The sequence below is a fragment of the Bombina bombina genome, chromosome 7, assembly GCF_027579735.1.
Source record: "Bombina bombina isolate aBomBom1 chromosome 7, aBomBom1.pri, whole genome shotgun sequence".
NCBI classification, from domain to species: domain Eukaryota; kingdom Metazoa; phylum Chordata; class Amphibia; order Anura; family Bombinatoridae; genus Bombina; species Bombina bombina.
Window position 1 is genome coordinate 317,923,584 of NC_069505.1, and position 18,735 is coordinate 317,942,318.

The 18,735-nt window shown below is 39.9% G+C and overlaps 1 protein-coding gene across 1 annotated transcript in view; it reads left to right on the forward strand.

The window, feature by feature from the left end:
• Positions 1 to 18,735, forward strand: part of MTMR14 (myotubularin related protein 14) — a 402,308-nt gene that overhangs the window by 117,512 nt on the left and 266,061 nt on the right. The gene's annotated exons all lie outside the window — the stretch shown is intronic.

Genomic DNA, 18,735 nt, shown 5'->3' on the forward strand with positions numbered 1-18,735 from the left:
CCTTTTCAGATTGACGATATACTCTTATATATATATATATATACCATTACCTCTGCTGATTTTCGTTTCAGTACTGGTTTGGCTTTCTACAAACATGTAGATGAGTGTCCTGGGGTAATTAAGTCTTATTTTCTGTGACACTCTAAGCTATGGTTGGGCACTTTTTTATAAAGTTCTAAATATATGTATTCAAACATTTATTTGCCTTGACTCAGGATGTTCAACATTCCTTATTTTCAGACAGTCAGTTTCATATTTGGGATAATGCATTTGATTGAATCATTTTTTCTTACCTTAAAAAATTTGACTTTTTCCCTGTGGGCTGTTAGGCTCGCGGGGGCTGAAAATGCTTCATTTTATTGCGTCATTCTTGGCGCGGACTTTTGTGGCGCAAATTTTTTTTTCTGTTTCCGGCGTCATACGTGTCGCCGGAAGTTGCGTCATTTTTTGACGTTCTTTTGCGTCAAAAGTGTCGGCGTTCCGGATGTGGCGTCATTTTTGGCGCCAAAAAGCATTTAGGCGCCAAAATAATGTGGGCGTCTTGGCGCTAAAAAAATATGGGCGTCACTTTTGTCTCCACATTATTTAAGTCTCATTATTTATTGCTTCTGGTTGCTAGAAGCTTGTTCACTGGCATTTTTTTCCCATTCCTGAAACTGTCATTTAAGGAATTTGATCAATTTTTCTTTATATGTTGTTTTTTCTATTACATATCGCAAGATGTTCCACGTTGCAACTGAGTCAGAAGATACTTAAGGAAAATCTCTGCCCGGTGCTGGAGCTACCAAGCTAAGTGTATCACTTTTGGTATCTGTTCCTTCAGCTGTTGTTTGTATTAAATGTTATGACAAACTTGTTAATGCAGATAAAATTTCCTTTAGTACTGTTACATTACCTGTTGCTGTTCCGTCAACATCTAATACTCAGAGTGTTCCTGATAACATAAGAGATTTTGTTTCTAAATCCATTAAGAAGGCTATGTCTGTTATTTCTCCTTCTAGTATACATAAAAGTCTTTTAAAACTTCTCTTTTTTCAGATGAATTTTTAAATGAACATCATCATTCTGATACTGATAATGGTTCTTCTGGTTCAGAGGTTTCTGTCTCAGAGGTTGATGCTGATAAATCTTTGTATTTGTTCAAGATGGAATTTATTCGTTCTTTATTTAAAGAAGTATTAATTGCATTAGAAATAGAGGATTCTGGTCCTCTTGATACTAAAACTAAACGTTTAAATAAGGTTTTTAAATCTCCTGTAGTTATTCCAGAAGTATTTTCCTGTCCCTGATGCTATCTCTGAAGTAATTTCCAGGGAATGGAATAATTTGGGTAATTCATTTACTCCCTTTAAAACGTTTTAAGCAATTTTATCCTGTGCCATCTGACAGATTAGAGTTTGGGACAAAATCCCTAAGGTTAAAGGGCCTGTCTCTACTCCTGCTATATTTTTAGCGGATGTTGCTGCAGCTTCAACTTTTTGGTTAGAAGCTTTAGCGCAACAAGTAACAGATCATAATTCTCATAGCATTATTATTCTATAACATGCTAATTATTTTATTTGTGATGCCATCTTTGATATCATTAGAATTGATGTCAGGTATATGTCTCTAACTATTTTAGCTAGAAGAGCTTTATGGCTTAAAACTTGGAATGCTGATATGTCTTCTAAGTCAACTTTGCTATCCCTTTCTTTCCAGGGTAATAAATTATTCGGTTCTCAGTTGGATTCTTTTATCTCAACTGTTACTGGAAGGAAGGGAACTTTTTTTACCAAAGGATAAAAAATCTGAGGTAAATTTAGGTCTATTAATTGTTTTCGTTCCTTTCATCACAACAGGGAACAAAAGCCTGATCCTTCATCCTCAGGAGCGGTATCAGTTTGGAAACCTTCTTCACTTTGGAATATATCCAAGCCTTATAGAAACCCAAAGCCAGCTCCTAAGTCCCCATGAAGGTGCGGCCCTCATTCCAGCTCAGCTGGTATGGGGCAGTTTACATTCTTTTCAAAGAAATTTGGATCAATTCCGTTCACAATCTCTGGTTTCAGAACATTGTTTCAGAAGGGTACAGAATTGGCTTCAAGTTAAGGCCTCCTGCAAAGAGATTTTTTTCTTTCCCGTGTCCCAGTAAACCCAGCAAAGGCTCAAGCATTTCTGAAATGTGTTTCAGATCTAGAGTTGGCTGGAGTAATTATGCCAGTTCCAGTTCTGGAACAGGGGCTGGGGTTTTATTCTATCTCTTCATTGTACCAAAGAAGGTCAATTCCTTCAGACCAGTTCCGGATCTATCAATCTTGAATCGTTATGTAAGGATACCAACATTCAAAATGGTAACTGTAAGGACTATCCTGCCTTTTGTTCAGCAAGGGCATTATATGTCTACAATAGATTTACAGGATGCATATCTGCATATTCCGATTCATCCAGATCACTTTTAGTTTCTGAGATTCTCTTTTTTAGACAAGCATTACCAGTTTTGTGGCTCTACCGTTTGGCTTAGCATCAGCTCCAAGAATTTTTACAAAGGTTCTCGGTGCCCTTCTGTCTGTATTCAGAGAACAGGGTATTGGTATTCCTTATTTGGACGATATCTTGGTACTTGCTCAGTCTTCACATTTAACAGAATCTCATACGAATCGACTTGTGTTGTTTCTTCAAGATCATGGTTGGAGGATCAATTTACCAAATAGTTCATTGATTCCTCAGACAAGGGTAACCTTTTTAGGTTTCCAGGTAGATTCAGTGTCTATGACTCTGTCTTTGTCAGACAACAGAAGTCTAACATTGATATCAGCTTGTCAAAACCTTCAGTCACAATCATTCCCTTTGGTAGCCTTATGCATGGAAATTTTAGGTCTTATGTCTGCTGCATCGGACGCGATCTCCTTTGCTCATTTTCACATGCAACCTCTTCAGCTCTGTATGCTGAACCAATGGTGCAGGGATTACACAAAGATATCTCAATTAATATCTTTAAAAAACGATTGTACAACACTCTCTGACGTAGTGGACAGATCACCATCGTTTAGTTCAGGGGGCTTCTTTTGTTCTTCCGACCTGGACTGTAATTTCAACAGATACAAGTCTTACAGGTTGGGGAGCTGTGTGGGGGTCTCTGACGTCACAAGGGATTTGGGAATCTCAGGAGGTGAGATTACCTATCAATATTTTGGAACTCCGTGCAATTTTCAGAGCTCTTCAGTCTTGGCCTCTTCTGAAGAGAGAGTCGTTCATTTGTTTTCAGACAGACAATGTCACAACTGTGGCATACATCAATCATCAAGGAGGGACTCACAGTCCTCTGGCTATGAAAGAAGTATCTCGAATTCTGGTTTGGGCGGAATCCAGCTCCTGTCTAATCTCTGCGGTTCATTTCCCAGGTATAGACAATTGGGAAGCGGATTATCTCAGTCGTCAAACGTTGTATCCGGGCGAATGGTCTCTTCACCCAGAGGTATTTCTTCACATTGTTCAAATGTGGGAACTTCCAGAAATAGATCTGATGGTTTCTCATCTAAACAAGAAACTTCCCAGGTATCTGTTCAGATCCCGGGATCCTCAGGCGGAGGCAGTGAATGCATTATCACTTCCTTGGAAGTATCATCCTGCCTATATCTCTCCGCCTCTAGTTCTTCTTCCAAGAGTAATCTCCAAGATTCTGAAGGAATGCTCGTTTGTTCTGCTGGTAGCTCCAGCATGGACGGATTCTTTTTCGGATGGCCTCTTGCTAACCGTGGGCTCTTCCGTTAAGACCAGACCTTCTGTCACAAGGTCCTTTTTTCCATCAGGATTTCAAATCTTTAAAATTTAAGGGTATGGAGATTGAACGCTTGATTCTTGGTCAAAGAGGTTTCTCTGACTCTGTGATTAATGCTATGTTACAGGCTCGTAAATCTGTATCTAGAGAGATATATTATAGAGTCTGGAAGACTTATATTTCTTAGTGTCTTTTCATCATTTTTCCTGGCATTCTTTTAGAATTCCGAGAATTTTTTACAGTTTCTTCAGGATGGTTTAGATAAAGGTTTGTCTGCAAGTTCCTTGACAGGACAAATCTCTGCCCTTTCTGTTCTTTTTCACAGAAAGATTGCTAATCTTCCTGATATTCATTGTTTTGTACAAGACTTGGTTCGTATAAAACCTGTCATTCAGTCAATTTCTCCTCCTTGGAGTTTGAATTTGGTTCTGGGGGCTCTTCTAGCTCCTCCTTTTGAACCCATGCATTCATTTGGACATTGAACTTCTTTCTTGGAAGTTTTGTTTCTTTTGGCCATCTCTTCTGCCAGAAGAGTCTCTGAATTATCTGCTCTTGTGAGTCTCCTTTTCTGATTTTTCATCAGGATAAGGCGGTGTTGCGAACTTCTTTTGAATTTTTTCCTAAGGTTGTGTATTCTAACAACATTAGTAGAGAAATTGTGGTTCCTTCATTATGTCCTAATCCTAAGAATTCTAAGGAGAAATCATTGCATTCCTTGGATGTTGTTAGAGCTTTGTAATATTGTGTTGAAGCTACTAAGTCTTTCCGAAAGACTTCTAGTCTATTTGTCATCTTTTCTGGTTCTAGAAAAAGCCAGAAAGCTTCTGCCATTTCTTTGGCATCTTGGTTGAAATCTTTAATTCATCATGCCTATGTCGAGTCGGGTAAAACTCCGCCTCAAAGGATTACAGCTCATTCTACTAGGTCAGTTTCTACTTCCTGGGCGTTTAGGAATGAAGCTTCGGTTGGTCAGATTTGCAAAGCAGCAACTTGGTCCTCTTTGCATACTTTTACTAAATTCTACTATTTTGATGTGTTTTCTTCTTCTGAAGCAGTTTTTGGTAGAAAAGTACTTCAGGCAGCGGTTTCAATTTGAATCTTCTGCTTATGTTTTCATTAAACTTTATTTTGGGTGTGGATTATTTTCAGCAGGAATTGGCTGTCTTTATTTTATCCCTCCCTCTCTAGTGACTCTTGCGTGGAAAGATCCACATCTTGGGTAGTCATTATCCCATACGTCACTAGCTCATGGACTCTTGCTAATTACATGAAAGAAAACATAATTTATGTAAGAACTTACCTGATAAATTCATTTCTTTCATATTAGCAAGAGTCCATGAGGCCCACCCTTTTTGTGGTGGTTATGATTTTTTTGTATAAAGCACAATTATTCCAATTCCTTATTTTATATGCTTTCGCACTTTTTTCTTATCACCCCACTTCTTGGCTATTCGTTAAACTGATTTGTGGGTGTGGTGAGGGGTGTATTTATAGGCATTTTAAGGTTTGGGAAACTTTGCCCCTCCTGGTAGGAATGTATATCCCATACGTCACTAGCTCATGGACTCTTGCTAATATGAAAGAAATGAATTTATCAGGTAAGTTCTTACATAAATTATGTTTTTTTTTTTGTGTCCTTCTGTGGGTATAACCTGAGCTATGGAGGACTCTGACATGTTAGACGGTACTTCTGTACTAAATCATACCTGTTTATATTGTGAGGAGGCTGTGGTTTTCTGCCCACTCAATTATGTTCCACATGCCTTAACACCGTTATAAAGTCTAAGAAGGGAGACAAGCCTGCTAAGGCTCTTAGTCCCTCTGAGCCATCTACCTCTCAGGACTCAGTGTCCAGTGAGATTACTACCCTTGCTACATTATCCACTCCAAATGCAGTTCCCCGTAGCACATCTAATCCTCCATCCGGAGAGGGCCTTCTTCCGGACTTTGCCGCACAGTTGCAAACGGCGGTGTCTGCGGCCCTCAGTGCATTACCTCGCTCTGACAAACGCAAGAGAAAGGTTAAACATTCTGTAGCTCTCCTGACCTGGAGTCATCTAAATATTTATCGGATTTAGCAATTATGTCCCAGTTATCCGATGATGTAGCTTCAGAGGGTGAACTTTCTGGGTCGGAGTCCTTAGCGTCTAAGCCTCCTGCTGCAGAGGAACTGTCCTTTAGATTTAAAATTGAGCACTTGCGTTTTTTATTTTAAGGAAGTTCTGTCTACGTTTGAGGTTTCAGAGGCCGTGGAAGAACCTATGATACCTAAATTAGACAGAGTTTATGAAAACAGGAAAGTTCCTTAGATTTTTCCTGTGCCGGTTAAGATGGCGAACATTATTAAGAACGAATGGGAAAGAATTGGTTCTTCCTTTTCCCCCTCGTCCACTTTTAAAAAGTTGTTCCCGGTCCCGGACTTTCAACTGGATTTGTGGGGCTCCATACCTAAGGTGCTTGCTAAACATACTACTATACCTTTTGAGGATAGGTCTTCGTTCAGAGAGACAATGGATAATAAAATGGAAACCCTTCTGAGAAAGATGTTTCAACATACAGGATTTTTGTTTCAACCGGCTGCTGCGGTAGCCGTGGTTGCCGGAGCGGCTACCTACTGGTGCGACTCTTTGTCGGAACTCATTGAGGTTGAGTCTCCCCGCGAGGATATTCAAGACAGAATTAAAGCTCTGAGAATTGCTAATTCTTTTTTCTGTGATGCATACATGCAAATTATTTGCCTAAATGCAAAGGCCTTTGGCTTTGCGGTCCTAGCCTGCTGGGCGCTCTGTTTGGAGTCTTGGCCTGAGTCTCCTTTCTCTTCCCTTCAAGGGAAAGATTTTATTTGGTCCAGGCCTGAACTCCATTATTTCTAAGGTTACCGGAGGCAAGGGTGCCTTCCTACCGCAAGATAAGAAGAACAAGTCTAAGGGACCACAATCTTCTTCTAATTTTCGTTCCTTTAGTTCTGACAAATCCCAACGACAACAATCTTCCTCCAAGCCCAAGCAACCCAAGAGTACTTGGAAGCCGGCTCAGTCCTGGAATAAATCCAAGCAGAATAAGAAGCCCGCCAAAAACAAATCGGCATGAAGGGGTGGCCCCTGATCCGGGATCGGATTGTGTAGGGGGCAGACTGTCTCTTTTTTAGATGCCTGGTTCAAGGACGTACTGGATCCATGGGTCCTGGAGGTGGTATCTCAGGGATACAAGATAAGCTTCAAATCTCATCTGCCAAGGGGCAGATTCCTTCTCTTGAATCTGTCTACCAGACCAGAAAAGAGGGATGCCTTTCTAGGGTGCGTTCGGGATCTATCCTCCGTAGCAGTTGTTGTCCCGGTGCCTATCGAAGAAAGAGGTTTGGGATTTTATTCAAACCTTTTCGTGGTCCCAAAGAAGGAGGAAACTTTCCACCAATTCTGGACCTAAAGTGCTTAAACAAACAAATTTCTCAGTGTCCCTTCCTTTAAGATGGAGACGATAAGGTCCATCCTTTCTTTAATTCAGGAAGGCCAGTTTATGACCACTATAGATCTGAAGGACGCTTACCTTTATGTTCCAATCCACAGGGAACACTTTCAGGTCCTGAGGTTTGCATTCCCGGACCAGCAGTTCCAGTTCATTGCCCTTCCGTTTGGCCTAGCTACTGCTCCAAGAATCTTTCGGAAAGTTCTGGGGGCTCTTCTAGTCGTTGCCAGAACTCAGGGTATTGCAGTAGCCCCATACTTGGACAATATTCTGGTGCAAACACCATCCTTTCGTCTTGAATTCTCAGAGTCCCTTCTCAGTCCTCTACGATCACATGGATGGAAGATAAACTTGGAAAAAAAGTTCTCTTATGCCAGGTACCAGGGTGAAATTCCTGGATACTATAATAGACTCCATATCCAAGAGGATATTTCTAACAGACCAGAGACATTGCAAGCTAACTTCAGCATGTCTTTCCCCCCGGACCTCCTTGAGTCCCTCTCGATATCAAGCTACCCAGGTACGGTTCGAGGGATCCTCAAGCGGATCTAATAGATGCACTAGCAGTGCCCTGGAGGTTCAAACTCATATATTTTTCCTCGAGTGGTGGCCCGCATCAAGCAGGAACGGGTATCAGTAATCCTGATTGCTCCATCGTGGCCGCGAAGGATGTGGTTCGCGGATCTAGTGGGTATGTCCTCATCTCCTCCGTGGAAGTTACCTTTTCGTAGAGACCTGCTAATACAAGGTCCATGTGTTCCTCAAAATCTAGATTCTCTGAGGCTGACTGCATGGAGATTGAACGCTTAGTCTTAGCGAAAAGAGATTTCTCTGAGAGTGTCATTGATACTCTTATTCAAGCTCGTAAACCAGTTTCTCTGCGTATCTATCACAAGCGTGGTCTTTCCTGGCACAGATTTAAGGTTGCAAGGATCTTATCTTTTCTCCAGAATGGGCTGGAGAAGGGACTTTCTGCTAGTTCCCTGAGAGGACAGATTTCGGCCCTGTCGGTTTTATTGCACAAGAGACTGGCTGAGCTTCCAGACATGCAGTCCTTTGTTAAGGCTCTGATTAGGATCAGACCTGTGTTTATATTTGGGGATCCTCCTTGGAGCCTAAATCATGGTCTTCGGGTTTTGCAACAGGTTCTGTTTGAGCCTCTGCATTCCGTTGACAATAAATTGTTATCTTGGAAGGTTCTCCTTTATTTTTTTATTTTTTTAATCAAAGATTTTTATTGAGGTTTTTTGCAATATAATATAATAAGATATATGTTCTGTCACATATACAACAATTACAGAAGTACACATTACAATAATACAGGTTTAAACACGTTTATCCACATTTCCAACTAAACATATAACCATGAAACCTAATTTTTTAGGTTTTATACACCTCCCAACTGGTCTATAGGTCACTCTTGGACCTATACCAAATAGCTTGTATCACTGGAGGAAACTAGGGTGATATAGAGCCACTCTTGGGCATGATAAATATATATATATATATATATATATATATATATATATATATATATATATAAAATGGTATAATTTTCAAATTGAGCACTTTTACTAGATGTTAGGTGTTGTACGAATTCCTAATGGAATTATCTGTTTGTTTGAAGACACCTCTTGGGGACAACTGCTTTGTAGTGGAATTTTGACTAATTATTTCCCAGCTCTATTGTCGATCTTATTATAAGATGGGAATGGTGGTTTTAGCTGCAGTTATGAGAAAGTATAATCCCAAATTTCTATGATGGAGTAAGCAAGAAGATCTCCCATTTAGGATTGTGATAATTAGGGGTTTCCCTCTCTGGAAAATATGCATTTGGTACCGTATAACTATGCAGGTCCTCAAGTAGTTTTCCCATGCTATGGGGTATCATGTAGTTAAGCTGTGGTGGGTCAGTTTGGTACCAACAGCTTAAGAAAAGGGTTGTGGAAAGGCTAATCCTCCTCTTAATTGGGACTCCAACTCTGGCCACTCTATCAATGTGGTGCTCTCTAGAATTAAACAAGAGCTATTCAAACAATGTTGTGCGAATAAATTAAATTTAGGATAAATTGAAATTAGCCAGTTCTAAAGTTGAGCTGTATAAGCCCCAATCAAATAGGTAGCAACCTAGGGGACAATACTAAACAAAAGATATGAGATGTATGTTTCAAGGAAGAGCTGGTAAGCTTACTAATCTCCTGTGTACTGGGCTTTACCACACACCGACTGTGCAAGTCTATTAGAGCCTCTACACACATACATTTCAGACTAAAAAGTCATAATTGGGAGGCAGAAATAGGGTATATGTATTCTACACAGTCCTGTCCGTGGGGGCCATATGTGGAAGAATTTTGTAAGGCCGCCGCCTCTCCTTATTGTCGGACCGTTATAAGGCTTCTGATAGTGCAAACTACTCAAAAAATGTACCCCTTGGTAAAGCTCTGTTTCATAGTATAGAATCTGCGCAATAAATGCCAGGGTGCTTTGTAGTTTCCCAGATAACTGGCGGATTATCTGAAGAATATTTGGAGCTTTTGATTTAGCATTCATTCATGGCTGCCGCCCAGACACGCCCCACCGAAGGTTCTCTTTTTATTGGCTATTGCCTCTGCGCGCAATAGTTTCTGAGATCTCTGCTTTGCAATGTGAGCCCCCTTATCTTATTATTCATGCAGATAAGGCAGTTTTACATACTAAATTAGGTTTTCTTCCTAAGGTTGTCAGATCGCAACATCAATCAGGAGATTGTGGTTCCTTCCTTGTGTCTTAATCCTCCTCCTTCGAAGGAACGCTTACTTCACAATTTGGATGTGGTTCGCGCCTTGAAGTTCTATCTACAGGCTACTAAGGAGTTTAGACAATCTTCCTCTTTGTTGTCTATTCGGGGAAGCTTAAGGGGCAGAAGGCTATTTCGACTTTCCTATCTTTTTGGTTAAGGAGTGTCATCCGCTTAGCTTTCGAGACAGCGGGACATCGTCCTCCTGAGAGGATAACGGCTCATTCCACTAGAGCAGTGGCTTCCTCTTGGGCCTTTAAGAACGAGGCCTCTATGGATGAGATTTGTAAGGCAGCTACCTGGTCCTCTTTACATAATTTTTCAAAATTTTACAAGTTTGATGTTTTTCGCTTCGGCTGAAGCAGCTTTCGGGAGAAAAGTTTTGCTGGCCATGGTGCCCTCAGAATAGGGTCCGCCTCTTCCTTTTTGTTCCCTCCCGTTATTCATTCAGTATCCTCTGGAGCTTGGGTATAGTTTTCCCAACAGTAAGGAGTAAAGCCGTGGACTCTCCCTATTTTAGGAAGCAAAACCTAATTTATGCTTACCACGGCCCGCACGTTTTTTTTTTCTTGTCTATGGGTGGTCCCCTATTATTTATTTTATTCTTCTGGCACCATTTATACCCTAATGTTTCTCCTACTTTTCCTTGTTCCCTCGGCAGAATTACTATGGTAATGAGGAAGTGGGAGGGATATTCAAGCCTTTGGCTGGGGTGCCTTTGCCTCCTACTGGTGGCCAGGTGTTTTATTTCCCAACAGTAAGGAATGAAGCCGTGGACTCTCCCTTTTCGGAAGGAAAGGAATTTATCAGGTAAGCATAAATTATGTTTTTATATTTTGTGAAACTCTTTAAAAGGTATGAAAATCAAAATTAAACTTTCATGATTCATATAGAGCATCTAATTAAAAAAATCCACTTCATTTGTATGACTAGATTTAGCTCCATTCCTTCTAGATAAACGTGGGAAAGTGCATTTGTCTTAAGAAGTAGATGTATAAAATTGTTGCATATAGTGCTGAAGACACGTGCACGCTCCTAAGCCTGTATCAGAAATGCTCATGGAAAGTATCTGCTCTGAGTTCTTGTGTACCAGAATTCATACACCACACTATCTCAGAAGAATAACAGTGACTTATATGATATAAATTAAGTATTCACAAGCAACAATACACATTACTGCCTGCTCTCTGTGCTGGAATACTGTTGCATGGGACACTCACAGCATATGTGTATATGCCACTGAATAGCAGTAATAACTTATTAGAAGCGTTTCTGTTAATGGAAGTAGATTGCAAAAAATGTTTATATATATATATATATATATATATATATATATATATATATATATATATATATATATATATATATATACACATCTGTAGAAAGGGCCTGCACTCCAATCCTCAATTATGAGATACCATCCACTAGGGTGCTTGTCAGAGGTAAACACAGTCTTACATAGAAAGACAGCACTCACTGGATATTCTGTATTAAACTTAGTTTTTATTGGAGCATATCAAAGGTAAAAAGTCCCATGACGTTTCGGTACCTAACTGGTACCTTTTTCAAATGGATTCACTCGTGCATCAGGTAGATGAAGTAACCTGACTTTCGGAAAAAGGTACCAGTTAGCTACTGAAACGTTATGGGACTTTTTACCTTTTGATATGCTCCAATAAAAGTTAAGTTTTATATACAGAATATCCAGTGAGTGCTGTCTTTCTATGCAAGACTGTGTTTACCTCTGATATATATATATATATATATATATATATATATATATATGTATATGTAAAATGCACCCATGTAAATTTTAATTTTGACCTTTTATATCCCTATAAATTGCAAGCTCTGTCTTAATCAATAAAGTTTAATTTGGCATTTTGTGCCCTTTTAAATGGTTTTGTTTTTCTTTTTTTTTTAAGAATATATTTGTTCTTATTAGAGAAATCCTAGCTAAAAAATAACACAAAAGAGTGAGCCACTTTTAATAACAAACTTTAATAAAGAGGACTCATACTTGAGATAAGGCGGGTGGCTTAAACGGACATTAAACAAAGTTTGCATTTTGTTTACAAATTATGTCCCACGGTCTCTAGAGAGACAAAAGACAAATTATGTAACCTGCAAATGCTGTAAGTCAAATAGCTGATTTAGACAATTTGCAGCATTTTAAAAATCCACTTTATAGAGTTTTTGCTTTTTGGCCTCTCTAGGGAGCGTGGGACATAGGACAGCTTTTGCACAAAAACAAGTAGTGTTTACAGGGACACTGTACTGTAAAATGTATTTCTCCTTAATGTTTTCCAAATGACTTATTATACCTTCTGCAGAGTTATAAATAGATGGGGACATGTTCCTTTGTGTTTATTGTTGTATTTGAAAAAGCATTTTTTTCTCATTAAAATTATCACCTAGGACATGCCCATAACAATGGGTTGAGCCTGTAAGTAAAGCAGACCTGCTAAGGCTATTTATATTAGGATGTTGAATAAACACAAACAGCTATTTCACATACTTCTCTCCCTCATACCACAGCAGGGAGATGATTCCGAGCTATTGTCTTCTCTTTACATAGATTTTCTACAGAGAAAATGTGTGTTCCTCATATTCTCAATATATGTGTACACATCAGACAAAAATAACTTTTCAAAATTGCATACAAAGGTAAAGGAGATGGTTGAAAACAATAAATATATTCCAGCAGGTAAAATGGACCTTTAGGAAGACATTAAAGGGGAGACAATGTCCCTTTAATATTCCTTTAAGTCACCTAGTTAAATAAAAAAAACACTTATTAATCTAAGCCTCTGCAGATTGCCCCATTATTTCAGTTCTTTTGACAGACTTGCATTTTAGTCAATCAGTGCCTTTTCATAAGTAAATCCATGGGCGTGAGCACAATGTTATCTATATGGCACACATGAACTTATACCCTCTAGCTGTGAAAAACTGTCAAACTCATTTAGATAAGAGGCAGCCTTTAAGGCCTTAGAAATTATCATATGAGCCTACCTAGGTTTAGCTTTCAACTAAGAATACCAAGATAACAAAGCAAATTTGATGATAAAAGTAAATTGGAAAGTTGTTTAAAATAACATGCCCTATCTGAATCATGAAAGTCTAATTTTGACTAGACTGTCCCTTATAACAGTGTCTGTCTGACATTATTCCAAAAACAAAACCAGGACATAACAAACCTTTTTTTTTTGTTAGTTGTCACTCATTGGCTTGTATAGCAAGTACGCTGCAGAGCTAAAGTCTTCCCTTTTTCTTATTTTTTTTTTCTATTGCATGAAAGCAATTGCATATCATAACTAGGCCACAGCCCAGCAGGCAGGCAGCAGGGGAAGTGCTGAGCTTGCTCTTCTTGAGAATCAGGCAGAAGGCAACAGGAAATAGACAGTAGCTTCTGAAGATTGCAGAGAGATCCTGTGGGGACTGTCAGTTAGAAATGATGCCGGTGTTTTATGGGTATTGCAGCCCTATGAATATCATTTGTAGCCGCTGGGGAGATGATTTGTCATGAGAGAAAATGTCAACAAACTCCAGAGTGTGGTATCCAGATCTGGCACAATCCACTTCGCTGTAGGGGGGTAGTTGAATTTAGACAGTGGATATAAATAAGAGGGGGATAGGGAGAATGGAACAAATAATACACAATGCTGATCTGCAACTACAGTAGTCAAAACACAGCTCACTTTTTTCCCTAGTACTCAGCTGCCTTTGATACTATTGATTACCCTCTGCTTCTATGGGCTATTTGTCATTCTTGCAGGCAGACAAGTTTGCAAATAGTGAAACTGTCCGCCTGCATTTGCCACTTGTGATGCTGCATTGCATGGTGTAATTTAACATTGCGCTAGAGGTTCCTTGTGCAATGTCGCCCCCTTCTTCTGCTCAACCAATTGTTCTAGAAGTTCCTTGTGCGATGTCGCCTCCTGCTCAACCAATTGCGCTAGAGGTTCCTTGTGCAATGCCGCCCCCCTGCTCCTGCTCAACCAATTGCGCTAGAGGTTCCTTGTGCAATGTTGCCCCCTGCTCCTGCTCAACCAATTGTGCTAGAGGTTTCTTGTGCAATGTCACCCCCTGCACCTGTTTTAACCAATTGCACTAGAGGTTCCTTGTGAAATGTCGCCCCCTGCTCCTGTTTAACCAATTACACTAGAGGTTCCTTGTGCAATGTCGCTCCTGCTCAACAAATTGCGCTCGAAGTTCGTTGGGCAATGTCGTCCCCTGCTCCTGCTCAACCAATTGCGCTAGAGGTTCCTTGTGAAATGTCGCCCCCTGCTCCTGTTTAACCAATTACACTAGAGGTTCCTTGTGCAATGTCGCCCCTGCTCCTGCTCAACCAATTGCGCTAGAGGTTCCTTGTGCAATGTCGCCCCCTGCTCCTGCTCAACCAATTGCGCTAGAAGTTCGTTGGGCAATGTCGTCCCCTGCTCCTGCTCAACCAATTGCGCTAGAGGTTTCTTGTGCAATGTTGCCTCCTGCACCTGCTCAACCAATTGCGCTAGAGGTTCCTTGTGCAATGTTGCCCCCTGCTCCTGCTCAACCAATTGCGCTAGAGGTTCCTTGTGCAATGTCGTCCCCTACTCCTGCTCAACCAATTGCACTAGAGCAGACCATGTCAATCACCCCGAATGAGCAAGTGTCATGGTGATTGATCTCGTCACGCCTAAGATGGGAGAGAGGCAAAAAAAACGGTTTCTAAATTTTTAAATATGTAGGCTGTTGGCTGTAGGCTCGCTCGTATGAAACTGCTCTTCATTAATCTACCCTATGGCCTTTGTGACACGCAAGGCTGGATTGGCCTACCAGGACGCCAGGAAGTTCCCAGTGGGCTGCAGCAACTACAATATAAAGGGGTGGTGCTACTGACGATACAATGCTGCTGTATTACTTCTCTTTTCTCATCTGAGCTATAACTATTAAGGTCACAAAGTATGTTATTGTAAGTTTTATTTCCTAAGCCATGCTATCCTTAGCATGGTTTCTAGCTTCTAGTCAAGTCACACGGTTAGACAGAGCGGCACACTATTTTGAGTATTTTCTCAAGATCACACTCTGGACAATCATTTTCCCATGGGAGCCATGGATGAAATTGTAGGGTGCCTAAATAACAGCAATCTTGTATTTCTTTTTATAACAAACTACTAAAATGTAATTCTAAAAAGAGAATATTGGCGGAAGGAGTATCCCAGTAATCACCTTGAGAAAAAGTGGGCGTGTACATTCTACAGACTCCACAGAGAATAGGGCTGGTCTTTCCTATGCAATTTCTCTTTCTGTGTTTCATTCTCTGGTTCCATCCTACTCTTTTATTATTTTACTAGTCCTAAAGCCCGTTCACACGGGCCGTGTTGTGTTATATTTAATTCATATCTCTCTCTCTCTCTCTCTCTCTCTCTCTCTCTTTCTCTCTCTCTCTCTCGCTCTCTCTCGCCACATTTTGACAATTAAAGGGGCATTAAACACTAATAAGAGAATAATTTGTACATGCATTTTTTAAAATTATATTAGTTTTTTAGATATTAAATAAAATAAGGGTAAAGTTCATGTCTATAAAGCAGTGGGCGCCACCATATTGTAACTTAGGTTACCTTTTGTGCTGAGGCCAATTAGAAATGGTTATAAAAGGCTTACTAGAGTGTGCAGCCAATGACTGTGTGGAATATAGCTGTGTCTGCACTTCATGTTTAGCATGAATTGGAAAGCCCACAATATTCAGAATTAAACAAAATAAAGTATATTGCAAAGTTCTTTTACTACATGTAATTTAACAATTTATGTTAATATATTGAGGTGTTTAACCCCTTAAGGACCAAGTCCATTTTTCAATTTCTTTCCCTGAAGGACCAGGGCTATTTTTAAATTTCTGCGGTGTTTGTGTTTAGCTGTAATTTTCCTCTTACTCATTTACTGTACCCATACATATTATATACCGTTTTTCTCGCCATTAAATGGACTTTCTAAAGATACCATTTTTTTCATCATATCTTATCATTTACTTTAAAAAAATGATAAAATATTAGGAAAAAATGGAAAAAAACACACTTTTTCTAACTTTGACCCCCACAATCTGTTACACATCTACAACCACCAAAAAACACCCATGCTAAATAGTTTCTAAATTTTGTCCTGAGTTTAGAAATACCCAATGTTTACATGTTCTTTGCTTTTTTTGCAACTTATAGGGCCATAAATACAAGTAGCACTTTGCTATTTCCAAACCACTTTTTTTCAAAATTAGCGCTAGTTACATTGGAACACTGATATCTTTCAGGAATCCCTGATTAACCCTTGACATGTATATATTTTTTTTTAGAAGACATCCCAAAGTATTGATCTAGGCCCATTTTGGTATATTTCATGCCACCATTTCACCACCAAATGCAATCAAATAAAAAAAATTGTTCACTTTTTCCCAAATATTTTCACAAACTTTAGGTTTCTCACTGAAATTATTTACAAACAACTTGTGCAATTATGGCATAAATGGTTGTAAATGCTTCTCTGGGATCCCCTTTGTTCAGAAATAGCAGACATATATGACTTTGGCGTTGCTTTTTGGTAATTAGAAGGCCGCTAAATGCCACTGCGCATCACACGTGTATTATGCCCAGCAGTGAAGGGGTTAATTAGGGAGCATGTAGGGAGCGTCTAGGGTTAATTTTAGCTTTAGTGTAGTGTAGTAGACAACCCCAAGTATTGATCTAGGCCCATCTTGGTATATTTCATGCTACCATTTCACCGCTAAATGCGATCAAATAAAAAAAAACGTAAAATTTTTCACAATTTTAGGTTTCTCACTGAAATTATTTACAAACAACTTTTCAAAGTATGGCATAAATGATTGTAAATGCTTCTCTGGGATCCCCTTTGTTCAGAAATAGCAGACATATATGGCTTTGGTGTTGCTTTTTGGTAATTATAAGGCCGCTAAATGCTGCTGCGCATCACATGTGTATTATGGCTAGCAGTTAAGGGGTTAATTAGGGAGCTTGCAGGGTTAATTTTAGCTTTAGTGTAGAGATCAGCCTCCCACCTGACACATCAGACCCCCTGATCCCTCCCAAACAGCTCCCTTCCCTCCCCCACCCCACAATTGTCCCCGCCATCTTAAGTACTGGCAGAAAGTCTGCCAGTACTAAAATAAAAGGTATATTTAAAATTTAAAAAAAAAATTGTATTGCATATTTACATATGCAGCTGTGTAGGACCCCCCCTTAGCCCCCAACCTCCCTGATCCCCCCCAAACAGCTCTCTAACCCTTCACCTCTACCTTACTGGGAGCCATCTTGGTTACTGGCAGCTGTCTGCCAGTACCCTGTTTTCAAATACAAATGTGTTTTTTTTAATTTGTTTTATTTTTTTTATTTTTTCTGTAGTGTAGCTTCCCCCCCCCACAGACCAATTACCCACCCGCTCCCAGATCCCTTAGATTTACTTTTGTTGGGGATTTTATCCCCCCTTACTGCCACTCATATAGCATGTATTTGCTGTAGTGTAGCGGTTCCCACCCGCTCCCTCCCCGTGCACGCGCCCGCCCGCCACCCCCTGTGCACGCGCGCGCTCCCGACTATCCCGCCCCCGATCCCGCCCCCCTCTCTCTTCAGTTTTTCATCGATGGCCGCCCACCCGCCTCCCACGGTCAGCTCCCACCCACCAACGATTGCGGCCATCGATGCCGGTGCAGAGAGGGCCACAGAGTGGCTCTCTCTGCATCGGATGGGGGAAAAAGGTTATTGCAGGATGCCTCGATATCGAGGCATCACTGCAATAACCGTAAAGCGGCTGGAAGCGATCAGGATCGCTTCCAGCCGCTTTAATCCCCAAAGTCGTACAGGGTACGTCGCTGGTCTTTAAAGACCAGGTTGTGTGCGACGTACCCTGTACGACTCGTGTCGTTAAGGGGTTAATCCCTTTAAAATTATTACATTAACTTTCTATTAATATTTCTGCTACACTTTTTATCTCCCATTGGCATTACATGAATTAAATCAGCTGACTAAGCACACTGTCTGTAGCATCTCCTTTTCCTGTTTTCCTGGAAAGAACAAACTAGAAATGGCATAGTATTAATAGATATTAAACAAGTTAGAAATAAAATGTGATAATTTAAAACCACAAAACATTTATATAGTCGATTAACGGCTAAATGTAGCCACCAATCAGCAAGCGCTACCTAGGGTTCTGAACCAAAAATGGTTATTATTGTTTTTTCAAATAAAGATAACAAGAGAACAAAGAACAATTTATAATAGGAGTAAATTAGAAATTTGCTTAAAATGTCCTGCTCTATTGGAATCATGGAAGTTTATTTTTTGACTAGACTATCCCTTTAATTTTGACTTTAGTGGCCCTTTAAATACACATATAGGTAAAATAATCCTAAAAGTTGGGAGCCAGAATTAGAATGTTAAGTGGGGTTGATTTGTAAAGCTGTGTTCTTGGTTAGCTCTTATAAAGCAGCCTCCCATTGCTCTTTAGGCTCTTTATTTAGGCTTTTTATTTAATATTACCTGTCAGGATTTGCTACGTACCAACTGGTTGTATCACTCTTCTTTATTTGCACTCAATGTTGTAAATCCTCTTATTTTCTCATAGATATTGTGCAGAATAGAAAAATCAGGACAAAGCCTTGGTGTGGCAAAACTATGCTGTGCATAATCTGTATCCATTTAAATATCAGTCCTGAGACACTTTTATTCCTTTAAATGTTTCATATTTTTAT